Raw genomic sequence first — 16,082 nt, forward strand, 5'->3', positions numbered from 1 at the left:
GGCGATCAATACCGATATGGAGATATGTGTTCCTAAAATATTTTAACTGATCGACTCCTCGTAAATTAATTATCTACCTCCATTACGTGAGACTTGATAAATACCTACACTGAAAATTCTGGAAATCGACTGTGTTTTATCTTTAATAAAGTGGATTTCATAACAACATAAAATACCAAAACGCCCTCTCAAGTAACATTACACGTCATGATCTCCAAAGAAAGTTTATAAATTAGTCGAACTTGCGGCGACAAAAAGGGGACGGTGGTTGATTTAGGAATTTTAAAACTCTAGTTGCTAAGGAACCAGCTGTGGTTGCTATGGTTGTCATGGTAACCTCCAAAACTCAGAATCCACTATTAACACATCCTGCTTAAAAAATCTCTCGCCGTTTTGGAATTATTATAGAAGCAAATCATGGTATCTGATATATACAAGTACTATATATTATTAAATGTTAAAAACACAGGTTTTACATTACAAAACAAATGACGAATGCAAGCGTTGTAAAAATGTTGGTGTGACAGTTAATTTACACTGTCTTCAATATGTATTATTTAAATTTGAAAACGGTCATAAACCAAACCTTTACTAGGAACCAAAGTGTACTATAATAGAACAATGACTGAATGACACACCTCGAAAATGAATTCGAAAGAATTTAAAACTTGAAAGAACATTTGAGTCTGCCCGAACAATGACGAAAGCAAAGAATTCCTCTACTATCAGCTCCCTTGTTCTCGGATTACTAAGTTATCTTATCGAGAAATGTGATACATTGCTGTCACGTGACCCTTCGGTACAATGAAATCTTTACTCAAGCTCTCTGAACTTGGAGAGTTTTAGAATCACGTGACTAATACCGTCAGTGTCACGTGATGTAGTAACCCTCAGCTCTTTGGCGAGTGATAAACATGACGGATTTACCAGGCGACAACAAGCAACCAATCTGGAATTTTCTAATGTGATATCGACCAATTGGAGGAGATTTAAAGACCACGTGATTTTCCAATAAAAATATAAAGCACGTGTTACCAAGGTGATCACGTGTTACCAAGGTGATCTCTCTAAACCGTGAGTTGAGAAGCTATATACCCAGTTTTACTGATGATGATTCCTATCTTACACGTGTAAACATAAGGGGAACCTTCTCTGTACACATCTTCGTCAGCCCATTTTATTATGTACTTGCTAACATCAGAAACTTTGTAACGAGTATAAAAAGGTACTGACGACAAAGGGGACGAACAGGAAACATGAGGATAAAAAATTAAGTATCCTAGAGTAGAACAATGTTGATGATTGAGGTCATTTTACTTACTTAATTTATGATTAAAAAACAGCGAAAGAATTTTCAAAATGTCATCTGAGAGAAAACAAAGGGTTAAACTCAAAACTCAGAAGTCTGATAAATCTGATCAATGTGCGAGTAACCCGTTGAGAATACAATAATGTAATTTGATCAGTACGAGATTGTGGTCACGTGACCACTAGTGTAACCACATCATTACTTATAAGTCCTTTTTTTTATAAATTGGAAACTGGGATGCTGCACGACACCAAGGTTAGTGCTTCAAAACCGAGTGTTAAGACTTAAGTGTTATACAAAGTGAAAGAGAAGCTGCACCTGTATTGTATAATGCAGCTATATATAGAGTAGCTCGTAAGTAGCCAGTTTGAAATGTTGACTTGTTTTTCAAGACTATGTTTCAAGCCTTGTACTTGTAGTTAGGCCTCCCTGGATTCTACTAAAGGTTGCCAGCACAGCCTCATAGAGTCATAAGATTAATGCCAGATTCTACAGTAACTATTACGACTCTCAACAATACTTCAGAACTACTGCAGTGTCAGATTCAGAATAATTACAAGTAGCAGCTCCTATAATTAACTAATAATTACAAGTAGCAGCTCCTATAATTAACTACTCTGTCATAATTAAGAAGTTATTCCGCACACCCGACCCCATGAGGGGTTGAAATGCGATTGATGGGTACCGTGACGGGACTTCGTGGGTATTACCTTTCAGTTAATAACAGATTGGTCAGGAAACATGGAATACATGCTCTTGAAATAAACTGCGTTAATTTTTAGGTCGCACGGAAATCTATTGCAAATCTACCGCAAATATTCCTATAATTGTGCAACCTATGGAACTTTGATCAAAGTCGAATCATTATTTATCTATTTAAAAATACTGGGAGAGGTAAAGGGGGTGAGTCGTAATGGGCGACTCAAAAACTCGTCACAAAAGAATCTAGAAAAAGGAACACTGATCGTCCGTTGACAAAATTCTACATCGATAGAATTATTGTACTGAACATACCTATCTTTGTTATTGTTTACCATTGTAGCTGTAAAATGCATTGTAAATAGAAAATTTCGTGGTATTCTAATTGTTTGGACGATTGCAATTTTAGTGACAAATCGATTAATTCAATGAAATAACGGTGAAATATTTCCAACAAACAACTGACCAAACGCAAACATAATAAATACAAAAATGCTATACTAGCTTTAAAGGCATATATCAACAGTCAACTATGTGGAATGTTTACTTAGTAAGAGAATGGCCCAAAGATAATGTATAATATGTATAGTTATACAATAACACAATACACTCAGAATGCTTTTGATGATGTACTACTCATATCAGTTTTAGTTTCCTCCCCCAACCGTTCAAGAGGAAATTGTGTGCGGTCCTTTTACTTCTAAATAGAGCTATAGTTACTGTAGTAGTGTAATGTGGTAAGCTGCAGTTACAGCGGGGACTTACAATAGTGTTATTTCTTAGGATTTGTAATATAGTGGGAAAAACCGTTCAATAGGAAATTGTGTGCGGTCATTTTACTTCTGAATAGAGTTATAGTTACTGTAGACTAACCTATCATTGTGCCACGTTATATAGAATAAGAAATATTGCATGAATTTTAAAATACAATTACACTGTAGGTACAACTGAAAATAAACATTAACACAATAACTTGTTGCAACCATGAGACAAACTTAATCATTAATCTAATAGTCATATTAAATGACATTATCATGATTCATGATGCACAGAACGAGATGGAAATAGTTTTCATAGTCTTAAATTGCGACTGAAGCTACTTTTGCTTTTGATGCACCAGAAGGCTGATTTTCCTGATGACGCAACGTTTACTCGTGCCGTTATACATACAATAAAAGGGACAAGGAAGTGCAGGTTTATCAAATAAAGTGTAGCAGGTGCAAATGACTGAAAACAAACCAGTCAAAAACATTGGTTTTGCAGGAAGCAGTTGCAATAACTGAACCTCAGCCACAATTATAAAATAAACAACAGATGCTTTCTTAAACAATGTCTTAACTGATTGACTAGTTTTAATTGGGAGTAATCATTTTGATCCATGATATGATAGCATCGTGTTTAAAACCAATCAGTTCTAATGGTTCCTAATTGGGGGGCTACCTTGCTAAACTGTGGATGTTTGGTAATTGGTGATCAACAAACAAAACAATCAGTTATCATATCAATTATCATTTATCAATCATTTCAATTATGTTTGTTTTGGTAACAGTCGATATGGAACTTAACCCAATCATCCGTGATATTGTCGTTGCAAGCTGGATATTAGTTCCAGTGGCGTAACTTTGCCTGTTGGCGCCCCCCCCGCTCAGTGACGAAAAGCGCCCCCCTAAAATTTTTTGTGTCCCTAAAAAAATAAAATTTTAAAAAAAAAAGTCGGGTACTTTTTTCTCGCCCCCCCTAAGGCTTCTTGCGCCCCCCTGAAGCAAAAAAGGGTACCCCAAATATTTTTTTCGCGTCGACCGAACGCATAATCGGACAGGGAAATACACAAACAAGACGTTTTTTCAGTGAAAGGGCCTAAAATTCAGGAAAATTGCGCCCCCCTTATACGGCGCCCCCCCGCACAGCGGGGTCTGCGGGGCCCTAAGTTACGCCACTGATTAGTTCTACGTTACCCAATCCAGAGTTATGTTGCTCAATCAGGATCTAGCGATCTGAATTTCATCAGAACTCTTTTGAGACAATAGAAGATACAGGCCTCCGTGGAGTAACGGGTTAAACTGATAGAAAGAATAGATTACTATTTAAAATATTAACCTTAATAATCAATGCTGATCAGTCTAGAAAATTAGTTGTAATTTTACCCTTTTAGTTTTTGCAACGAACATTTTCATGTTGTATCCCTTACATTTCCTCACAGTAACATCCCAACCGAGGTTGGCTACAACGTTTTTTCAAGTCAAGTTCTTAGATATGGTAATGTTTGCACTAGATTGGATATCTTTACCTCCCATCTTCACAAGATATTCAAAATTCTAATTGATAGAGGATATAGCCGTGATAGACTGATTAAAGGTATTAAACGTTGTCTGAGGAAATATAATAACGTTTTCAGGAAGTTCGGTATTCTAGATGACCATAACATTATTAAAGAACTCTCCTGATATATTTTGATTTTATTGAAACACGCGTACTAACTCTGCTAAACTGAAAAAATTCTGAAACTTAGGTGAATAAGTGTACAACGTGCTAATCTGCTAAACCGAAGTTCAGACTGACCAGTGAAAATGGGCGAGCGTACCAAGTGTCATTTTAATTAGATGTTTTAGTCAGTGATTTATTATTGAAGCTTGTAATTACAATAACTAATGCTTCTGTAAATACTTTAATTAATTGTTTGTTCCGTTATTCTTTTTCCTTCCTCTTTCCCTTGCCATCCCCTTTAGTTTTAAGATTCTTGCTATAAATGGCTACAGCTAACACTATTAATGCTAAGTACCAAACAACAAGTGGGAGGTGGATCGTTGGTATACCGTTAAATCGATTTAACACCGCAATTCCAGTCGCAAGCCTGGGACCACTACTAGCATTGTCACAACATCTACAAAGCTGCCATTAGCCTGACTGACAATTTTCTCGACTGACTGACAATGTTTCTTCTTTTCCCCATTTAGAATACAAAGATTAGTACATTTCAGCTTATGATTGATATTATATTTTTACCTATAGTTTACCTATAGATACAAATGTGTTTAACTGAATATTTTTATAAATTAATGAATAATCGCTCCGCATCTAGTTGTGTCTACTATACGGACACAAAGTCGTTGGAAATGAAATCTTCAACTTGGAAGTTTGATTGGCCCCGAAAAATGTATTAAAGGGCATTAAATGCCCTTATATAGAACTCCAACGAATTCTGAGGCTGATCTTAGGAGATCTGCAGCGGAATTCAATAAATCTTAAGCATGATGCATAACTTGGAAAATAATTGATGCGTCGATTCGGTTGATGCCTGCAGAGTGCAGCCTGATGGACCGTGAATGCCATCTGGCAAATGGTATGATTCATAATATTTTATGATAATTATTCAGATATTGAAGGAAAGGCATTCTAAATTTTCTTTATGAATTACGTCAGTACTTACTAACCAAGTATTTATCACCTCCAAACATGATATCCATGATGGAATTTAGATTGTACTGGACAGTTTCGAAAGAATTGTAACAGCTCATCAACTTATGAGAAGAAATACTTTGACAATAGGAACAGGTGCTTTATTCAAATTTAATGTTTGCTGGATTGAATTGAAATTTTAATGATTTGATGATATTATTGTTGAATCAAACACTCACGTGGCCACCTTTGACTGAAAATGAGACAACGCTGAGTTTGAGCAGAGTTCCACACTTCTTCACAGTGATCATCTTGTTCACACTGCTGCCTGCTGGTGACAAACACAATACCTTCGATGCAAACAGGAAAAATGTACAGCTGCTGAATGATCAAATCTGTAATATTGGAACATTTCATTGTAAATACAAATTATGGAAAAGTTTCTTTTTTCAAAATTTAACCCATCAGTATAACAAACTTATGATAATCGAAAAGCATTTGCAGTCGCCTGGACAATTAGTAGATTATTTTTTTTTATTGAAAATCTTTTCAAAATAGTACATACATCAATGTAATTGCATGAAAATAACACGGTCAAAAAGTGATTTCTATGTACTATAATGACGGGAAACCAGAACGTAGTTCGTGCAAAAATTACACCTACAAAATATGGTCCCTGACAAAACATTTCATACAATCAACACATATAAATGTAAGATATATAGTAATAGAGATGATTGTGCAATAATAAAATACAGCGTGCATAAAATATCATAATGTTAATAATTTGTTAACTTTTTAATGAAATAGATTATATCATACAATACTTTTAAAAACCCAACCCACAACCCAACCCACCCCTAACCCCTTAAATAGTTTGGATCGGTTATTTTAGATTAGAGAATTGGCATTGGGAGAAATGAGATGCATCTAATCATTATCAGACAGGTAGAATTCAGCGTGACTATCGTTTGGATCTGTGGGTAGCATTTCCGACCATAGGTGATCCTTAAGTTTGGCCTTGAAGATATCAGGACAGCTATGGTCTCTTATTTCGAGAGGAAGTTTATTCCAGAGCAGATGTGTCCGATAAAAGAATGATTTCTTAAGGAGACTGCTATTACACTGTGTTTGAACAAGAGTCGTTACATAACTTAGGCTGTCATGGTGACATGATCTTAAGCGTGTGCTTCCTTTGTATAGTTGTAAGTAATTAGGAAGCTCTTGTGTGCATACACCATTGACTATTTTGTGAAACAAGGTCAGGTCATTCAATTCAAACCTCTTGCTGAGAGGAAGGATTTTCAATTGATGACATTTGTAAGTATAGTTTTCAAAGGACTGATAGCTTGTGAATTCCTCATCAAAAATCCACTTAATACACCTTTTTTGAAAAGCATCCATCTTATCTAGTTGTGTTTTATTAAATGGACGCCAGATTTGGGAACAGTGTTCAAATTGACTTCTAACAAGTGCAAGGTATAAATTTCTTCTTCGTCTCTCATCTTGGACAAATGAGCAAGTGCGTTTCAGCAGCCCAAATTTTTGGTTAGCTTTGGACAATATTTTAGTTATGTGTTCTTCAAAACGAAAGCCCTGATTTATAACGACTCCAAGATCTGTTTCCGTACTGGTGTAATCTAAGGGAGTATTACCGAGCAAATATTGAAATCTGATAAATGGAATAGGTAATATCCTACTGCTGAATTTCTTTCCAGGAATAGAGAGGACTTTACACTTTGATGGATGGAATCGCATCTTATTTTCTATGCTCCAAGAATTAAGTTCATTTATGTTATTCTGAAGTGTGCAATAATCGTTGTATGATTTAATAGGACTCCATATTTTCGTGTCATCAGCATAAAGTACCAAATTTGTGCCTGAACTTAATCTCATGGGAAGATCGTTTATGAATAAGACAAATAGAATGGGACCTAGGACGGAGCCTTGAGGAACTCCAGACAAAACAGGTTTGATCTCTGAATGTCTACCATCAACTAAAACACATTGTTCCCGTTCACTAAGATAGTTGGTTAGGAATTTGAGTAGCCTTCCTTCAATATTAAAGACGAGTTTAAGTTTCTTAAGAATAAGATCATGATTTACAGAATCAAAGGCTTTAGCAAAATCAAAGTAAATGATGTCTACACTTATAGTCGAACAGTCATTGAGGGATAGCGTGACACTGTCAATAAAGTTAATCATATTTGTGGTACAAGATCTGTCTCCAAGAAATCCATGCTGTCTATCATCAAGAAGATGCATTGTTTTATTCAAGAGTTCCTGTTTAATAAGGCGTTCAAATGTTTTCATTATAAGACTAGTTAGGGAAATCGGCCGATAATTCTCAATGTCCTCCTTACTACCCTTCTTGTGAACCGGAACTACGTGAGCCAGCTTCCATTCAGTTGGAATAATACCGGAGTTATATGATATCTCAAATAAAATTGAAAGTGGGCAAGCGAGACTACCAGCACAGTTCTTCAGTATCTTACCATGGATACCGTCAGGGCCGCAAGCTTTGTTAGAATTAATGTTCCTTAAGAGATGTTTTATATTCTCTGCACAGAAAGTTAAGTCGAATTCAGTATCACTTCTCCAATCAATATCAATATCATACTTAGATTCGTCAGAAAATTGTTCTGAGAAATACTGATTGAACATATTTGCTTTGTCTAATGGAGATTCTCTGTATGTTTCTCTAAGGTACATCCTATCCGGTATTCTTGAATTCTTTGAAGAGGATTTTACATGCGACCAGAATTTCTTTGAGATCAATGCAGGGTCATCATCGTTATATAGATTATCGTTCATCTTCTGATCAGATAGATTTTTGAACTGTGTTCTTAGTGAGCAAAACTTAAAATAATCCTTTTGTTGGCCGGTTAGTTTCCACTTTTCATGAGCTCTTTTTTTCTTCAAGTATGCCTCATGGGCCTCTGAGTCAAACCAGGGATTTCTATATGCTAACTTTAAAGTAATAGTTGGGATATGCTTTGAGATACTTTTCGATATTACAGACTTTAAGGCAAGCCAACAATATTCAGGATCTCCTAGCTTTAAAAACATAGCATTCCAGTCAATAGAATTCAAGTCTTCGTTAATGGCCGTCCAGTTTGCCTTCTTAAAGTTGAGAATCTTTCTTTTAGGACATTTAGAATAAGTGATTTTTGTAGCAACTTTAAAAGCTATTGGATAATGGTCAGATTTGCAAGCACCGTGACCCTTCAATACCGTAAGATCTCTTACTAAATTTTTACAATTACTCAAAAGAAGGTCTAGTATGTTACCCTTAACATGTGTAGGACTACTTATACATTGATCTAGATCAAAGTTATGGAATGTTGTAATGAAGTCCTCTTCAATTAAACTAGAAGGTGTAACAATTCCGTCCTCAGAAAACCAATCTACTCCATTGAGATTAAAATCACCAACGATGAAAAGTTTTTTAGGGCGTTTGCTTGAGTAGAAAGACTTGATTGTACTGGCAATACTTTCATGGTTTACTGTTCCTAAAGTTCCGACTCTGTAAACCACACAAAAAATGTATTTACTTTCACCTATGTTTATTTCAATAGCGGCCATTTCGGACCCCTTACGTACAGACAGTCTTTTGATTTCAGCTTGAATATCAGATCTGATTGCTATCAAGACTCCTCCACCATTTTTCCTATATTTTTTCGGATTGTTATCATCAGGTGGATGTGATACTTTTGAGCGATCATTTCTAAATACTTCATAGTTAGAGCTTTGAATGACCTCTCTATCCATTACAGAGTTTTTAAGCCAAGTCTCTGTAAGCAGAATAACGTCAGGATGTGAATCTTCAATATGTGCATTAAGTTCATATATTTTGGATTTATCAAGATGAGGTTGCTTACTGTTAAGTTGAGAAAACGGTATCAAGCCTTGAACATTCTGATAATAGACTGATATGTGATTAGGGCCGGGATTAAGCATACTAGGGTTTGATATTGCAATAAGCAAGAAGTTTAAGGTCAATAGAAGTAAAATCGACATACTCAGAACTTGCCTAGATGTGCTAGTTACTGCACCAAACACTATATTAGCGGCAGTCAGCCTTTCAACTCGGTATCTCCGACTGAGTCTTTGGTACTGAGTAAAGATGAAGTTCTTAATTGCAAAACCAAAGATATACAGGTATGCACAATTAATATGAGACACAAGTGGGAAGGCCTTACTGGTATTAAAGTAGAATCTACTGGGATGAATAAACCTATCAATCTCATTGGACTCTTTCGAGCTTGTTAAAATCATACCAATTAGACAAAACATGATGAACAAGTGCAGAACATAGATACCAATGTTAGATGGTCTAGAATTGAAGATAAGTGCATCTTCAAATATCCTAGTCCTGATATCCGATCCAAACCTAACCCCCCTACCCCAAGCAGAACTATCCACTTGACAGGAATTCTTTGGTGCTCTAGAATTACAAAAGCAGCCGATTCGCATCCTGTAAAGTGTTAGATCGATCATTGTCAAAAATTTAATTCAAATGTAATTTAAAATATGCATACAGCCTACCAGTGTGAACCATTGGGTTGCACCCTGGCAATTAAAAATCATTTGTGTTAATGAAAACATATTTCAAAATTGTTCAACCCTGAATTGACTCCATTACCGCAGCACAGTAGGTATCAAATTTTTAATTGAATTGCGGTTTAGAAACCAAGAGGATTGAACCATTTTGAATGAATAATAAATATGTAGAATCTTGCAAGAACACCCATGCCTTTATTATTTGGGTGAATATCAAAACGCTGTTTCTTAGTGTCAAAATGCGGGAAAAGTCTCGTGTTGATGCAGCCCCTAGCATCCAAGAAAGCAGGAAAGATATCTAAGAAATAATGCCTATACCGGGAGCACATATTGTAAATCAGATTGTTCATTCGAATAACATTTCTCTCAGTAAATTTACAACCATTAGGATTAATTGGAGGAACAGATTGAAACCATACTTTTGCAGTTGGAAGTATCAACTTTATGGAACTCATTAAACTAGATACCGCACTTTTAAGATGTGCTATTCCATTATCACAGTACCGTATATCATTAGTACCAACAGACACAAATAATTTAACAACTTCTAAATTAGGGTTATCTTTCACGAATTTCTCGATATCTCTCTTGACCTTATCAAGTTTACTGCCTCCAACGGCGATGTTCTTAACTACTTGCTTATTCTTTCCTAACAATTTTTCATCTAATCTAGCAGCAAAAGAGTCCCCAGCAACAAGAACAATCTTCTGCTTTTTCGTGACTTGTTCATTGACTTGGGATAAATCCACTTGATCCTCTTCAGGAGGTTTAATCTTACGGAACGAGAGACTAAAACGTACTTGTTCATTTTCACCGACAACATTACCAGAATAAACTGCATGTCTCATTTTAGATTGAGCACCAGGTTTCATAATGTTCATGGTTTTATCAGTGGCTCGTAGCACATGATCAGGACTATCGCTGTTTTTATTACTATCAAGAACGATTGAAAGTTCTCGTGGTGCACCTAGTGAAACAGTACAAATTGAGCTAGTCTGAGATATGAGTGGCTCGTTATCACGATGGAGTCGGAGAGTAGACTTGCTCGATGCATAACGAGTTATCAGGCAGGAGTCCATATCACCAGATGTTGAAGGGTGATTGTTAACCACTTCCATGAGCTTGCAAAAATTGGGGTAATCGTTTATAGGAATTGGTTTGTTCATAACATGACCATAGTTATAAGAATGAGTGGTCGGACTAAGCCACTGAGTAGTGACTGGACGACCCCTCTGTTTTCAGTTAAGAGAGTCAAGCTCTTTTCGGAGGTCATCACAAAGGGTTTTGTCCAAGTTAAGGTCGTTAACATGTTCAACAAGGGATACACTGTCATCAGACGAGGCAGTAGATTCTGCAGCAGATTCAGAAGCAACGTCGAGGGTTAGGGCTTCCAACATTGCACGTTTTTCAGCTAGAGTGGCTGTTTTGAGAAGATCGACGAACACTTTGGGTAATTCTTGCATTGTTTGTCGAAGTAGGACGCCAGGTGATCAAGGGGCAGATCAGGAGTACAGCAGTGTCGGCAGGACAACTATCAGTGATCAGAGACCTGGGAAATAAAAGGGCCGAGCAGATCATGTAAATAAAAGGATCAATGACAAAAGAATGAGAGTGAAGGGAGATCTATGTAGAGTAATAGTTAGTAATGAAAACTATCAATCAAAATGTAAGTGAGCTAGAAAATTGGAAATTGAATAAATGAAGTTAGAAAACTGACCTTGTTAAGATTTCAGAGATGTCCCAGCCAAGCTGGGACAGAGAATAAAAGACTGCCGTACACCGCTACACTGCCTCACTACCCCCGTCTCAACCCGGGACACCGGCTGACTTTACTCCAGCGACATTCTGTCCACGAGTGGACCCATCGTCTTAGCCATGCCTCAAATTATTTGTTATATAGTAGTGTTGAAAGTATTAAACGGATAAATAATGCATAGGTTTAATATCATCCTTGCTTAATGCAGTGGCGTAACGTTGCCTGTTCATGGCACCCCCCGCCGAAAAAGCGCCCCACTGTTGGCGCCCCCTCCCCTTTTGGTGCCCTCCCTAAAATTGAACAAATTAGTTGATTTTAGAGGATACGCCGGTAAAATCTCTAAAAAAGTGTGCATCTATGACTATAGCAAAACGCGCAGTTTTGCTAGTATTGTAGTTAAGTTTTCGAAATTGTCCCACATTAAAACGACAATTCGGCGCCCCCTAAGACGGCGCCCCCTAAGACGGCGCCCCCTAAGACGGCGCCCCCAGACCCCCCCCCCCCCCCCCCGTAAGGTTACCAGGTTATGGGTTAAGGTGTATAGAAAATCCTGGTTTTTCTACGCACGCCGAGTGCCGACGTGAAGAATTAGATGCCAACTAAAGTGTGCCAACTATGGTGTTATTCATATGGTGGGTCAGCTGCATGGTCTATTCTCGTTCAGTTAACTGAATCAAGGCAGTAAGGTAGTACCGTCATGAAAAGTCGGGGTGAGAGCGGGATTTGAACCAACGACCTTATGGTATTAGTATTAATGAAATCCATTTCCGATTAAATTGTATATCCACACGATTCAATAAGGCGGGTTTTATTGACACAAAGTAGGTAACTTGTAAAATTAAAATTGGTCGCGGAATTCGGCAACGCAATTTTGTTGAGTACATTAATTACCAACTTACCATAACAGTAGCTTAGAAGCGCGGGGTAACGCTAAAGTCACAAACCACTGCAGGTTTCATTAATTTTCCCGAATAGTTGTTCTTATAGTTAATGGTATTATGCCAGCTCCTCGGCAGGAACGGTTCCCCACTACATGCATCATGCATTCTTCCGGTCTACTATATCGCAGTGCTCAGCTATTTTAGTTATTATAGTGTCCTTGTTAATATTGTGGTTACGTTATATTGTTCTGGTGTTACTGAATATTGATAAGCAAGTATTACAAATTAAGTGCCGAAACGGTAGGTTATCTTTCGTTATATATTATCTTTGGTTTTTTCTTTCATGAAAAACAGAGGGGTACGAGGAAAGGGCTTATGAAAATGTAACCTTAATTTTAATAATCTTCTTCGGCTATTCCTTCAAGTGCACTGCTGTTATATTCGTTGCCAATCTCTTAATCTAACGCTGCAGGTTATAATTTTCATAGCAAAATAAATAAATAGCAACAGTTTAGTTTTGCAGCCAGATCTTGGTTTAATCTTGTCGAATTTAAACTATTGAAGAGGTCTTTAAACTTTTGGTAGTTATACCATTCAATTTTATTCCTTCAACTGAACTGCCATCAACTTCTACTGCTAGTATTTTCTGACAGAATTTACCTCCCTCCACTACAGTACCTTTTATAACTGGATATTATTAAACAAAGAAGTGTTCCCAGAACCAATACTAATTTTAAATTTCAAGTATACAATCTGTAGAATGTACTATTACAAGTGTACAATCTGTCGAATGTACTATTTATCAATATCTTATTCTCATTCTGACGCTCATTTAATTTTTCATTTTCATAGCAGAATTAATAAATACTAGGTAATCAATTAACAATAACAATCAATTTGCAGCAGCTTTTACAAGACATGACCCGGATCTTGATTAATTGAATTTGTCGAATTTGAAGAGCTCTCTTAATCTTATTTAGTCAATTCATTAAATTTTAAAGATCGACTCCAAATTTATAACAAAAATCTTCCAACGGCCATTCGAAGTGCATTCTATATGAATATCTCTCTAGACGGATTTTCTTTAAATAGCTCTAGATTTCGTAAATTGTGTACCATACTTTAATTAACCTGAGGACTTCAGGCCAGAGGCCTCTCACTTTGCTGAAGCTTCAATTGGTAATTCTCGGAAATATAGGCTGCAGCGCCCTCCAGTTATAATTGAGGGAATCAGTACCGATAATACCCATTTTTATTAAGTTATGTTGCCATCATGTCTGCCAGCTTTCAGGAGCCATAAATCAAGCAGCCATTGATTAAATTAAACTGATAAATTCCCACTAAAACAATTCCCATAGACATGATTGGGTGTTACTAGTATCAGATGTTACAATTTACAAGGTTTAGAGCGAGTATATGGTTAGATGGTTCCCGCGAAATCTCAGGGGTTACTTTCAGGGACACACCTCGAGGATAGGAGTAGGAGTAAATTATAGTTCACCAGCTAGTTAACAGCTAAACTAGCTGGTGAACTATAATTTAAGGGGGATGATACTATATTATGTAATGGATTTCGGAGATATCAATATGCGTTAGGTTATTAACCGGTACGTGAAGTGCTGAGATCTGCTAAATCAATCTTAAGTGCACAAAGTGTTTAAGGAGAAATTAGTTTGACGGTTGGATAAGTCTCCACGAAACTAGCTGGTAAGCTACAATTTGGAGAATGATATTATTATAGTATACTCAAGCAAGTTGTCGGAAATTATCGCGCGTAGCACTCAGAATCCAAGGTATTATTGGATTTTATTGAAGATCGGATTTTACTCTTTATATTAACTTGGAACTGGATCTGTAGGAGAGAAGGCTTGATAATTTTTATTCATTTGTTCACATGTGACGTACAAAACCTAATCGTTTTGACCAATAGAGACTATATACAAATATTTATATTTTATAAACAATGATAATAACCACGTATTATTTGATCTGTCAAGAAATGATATTTGGCTATTGAGGAGTGAGGACCCCACGTAAATTTCAAAACATCGAGAACCCACCGATTTCGTACAAATCAGGCAATATGGAAATACCCAAAACGGGCGTTTTGTGATTTAGCAAAAATCACATTTTTTTTCTGTTTCGAAATTTTTCGAGTTTGACCAAAATCAGGTTTTTGAAGGGCAAATAATTCGATGAGCTTTATTTTCGGAGCACCCCTAAACCGGGATAACTTTTGAGCAATTATTATTAGTTATTTACTATTATTATTATCAACTATTATTAGTTATTTATATAGCTATTTACTATTGCTGTAGCATCTTCTATATTGGAACACTTTTTATGTCAATTACCAGATCTCTCGAGAGGTTTATTACGAAATTCTCCCATAGAACTGCATTACGATAGGTGATAAGATTAAATGATAATCTTTGATTGATATCGTTAAGTAGTTTGTGAATAAAACTGTAGAAGCCGCCGTTGATTAAATTAATCACGTTTAAAAGTCTGGAGTTTGGGGGTGTGAAGTCTGGGAATATGGGGTTTCACCATGGTCATTGCTGATACAGGGTGGCCCAGAAGTAATCGCCCACACGCAACCCTTTAATAACTCACGTAATTCTTTTTAGAATTGCACAGAAATTTCAGAAATAATAGATATGGGTCAAACTTAGATTTCCCTGAAAGTTTCGTCAAATTCAACTAATTCCAGTGGGTGTGACACGCCACTCCCTCTTTTTATTATTGTCACCATAAAGTGAGAACGCTTTCAGCTAAGAACTTCAAAGTTTCTAGACACATTTTGCTTGATAATTGAACTATTGAAGTCTGCTTTCCCAAAATTTCAAGTTGGTTGTTCACAATTTGACCGAGTTATGACCCTTTAAAGATCTTGCAGATACGTGATACGTATCTTCACTCAGCTTATTATTCAATATTTTTATTGTAAAAATAATAATTCGGATTCCAGAAATTGAGAACAGTGGCGTCGTCAGTGGGTGTAGAACACTTTCACCATCTCCCACTTCCTCGTTTGTCACACACAATCAGCAATTAATTGGAAATTTTGTGACGCAAAATTTGCATGCCCCGATAAAAAGTGACCGTTAAACTTGCTGTCTAGTCACTTTATGCTTTAAAAAAGAAACTTCGTAAACCTATGTCTAGTAAATTACTGTCCAAAATTAGGTAATCCACCTGAACTTAAAGATCTTTGCCGTATGTAAAGTAGGGCAGAGTTTACTTCCCCTTAAAAGTAAGACATGCAAACACATTCACTCAACCGTCTTTTACAATGTTTATATCTCTATAAGTATAACATACTATAAGCTTATAAGACTATACTTCAATCATTCTGACGCAACATTTCACACGCATTGAAGGTTTAGACTTAGGTACTTGTATTGTCATTAATAACATGCCGCTGCCAATTCGATCAGAAAATTAACCTGGAACTGTTCGAGCATGAGATTTGTCT

The 16,082-nt window shown here is 36.5% G+C and overlaps 1 protein-coding gene across 1 annotated transcript in view; it reads right to left on the bottom strand.

The window, feature by feature from the left end:
* The window catches only part of LOC134814539 (delta(9)-fatty-acid desaturase fat-6-like), a 64,589-nt gene extending 52,711 nt beyond the window's left edge, over positions 1–11,878 (bottom strand). Inside the window, exon 1 of the mRNA XM_063822703.1 lies at positions 11,847–11,878. The gene's annotated coding sequence lies outside the window, so the exon portion shown is untranslated. The remainder of the gene's footprint in view (positions 1–11,846) is intronic.
* Between the last annotated feature and the right edge of the window lie 4,204 nt (positions 11,879–16,082).

Source organism: Bolinopsis microptera, chromosome 4, assembly GCF_026151205.1.
Source record: "Bolinopsis microptera isolate Bmic1 chromosome 4, MBARI_Bmic_1.0, whole genome shotgun sequence".
Classification (NCBI taxonomy): domain Eukaryota; kingdom Metazoa; phylum Ctenophora; class Tentaculata; order Lobata; family Bolinopsidae; genus Bolinopsis; species Bolinopsis microptera.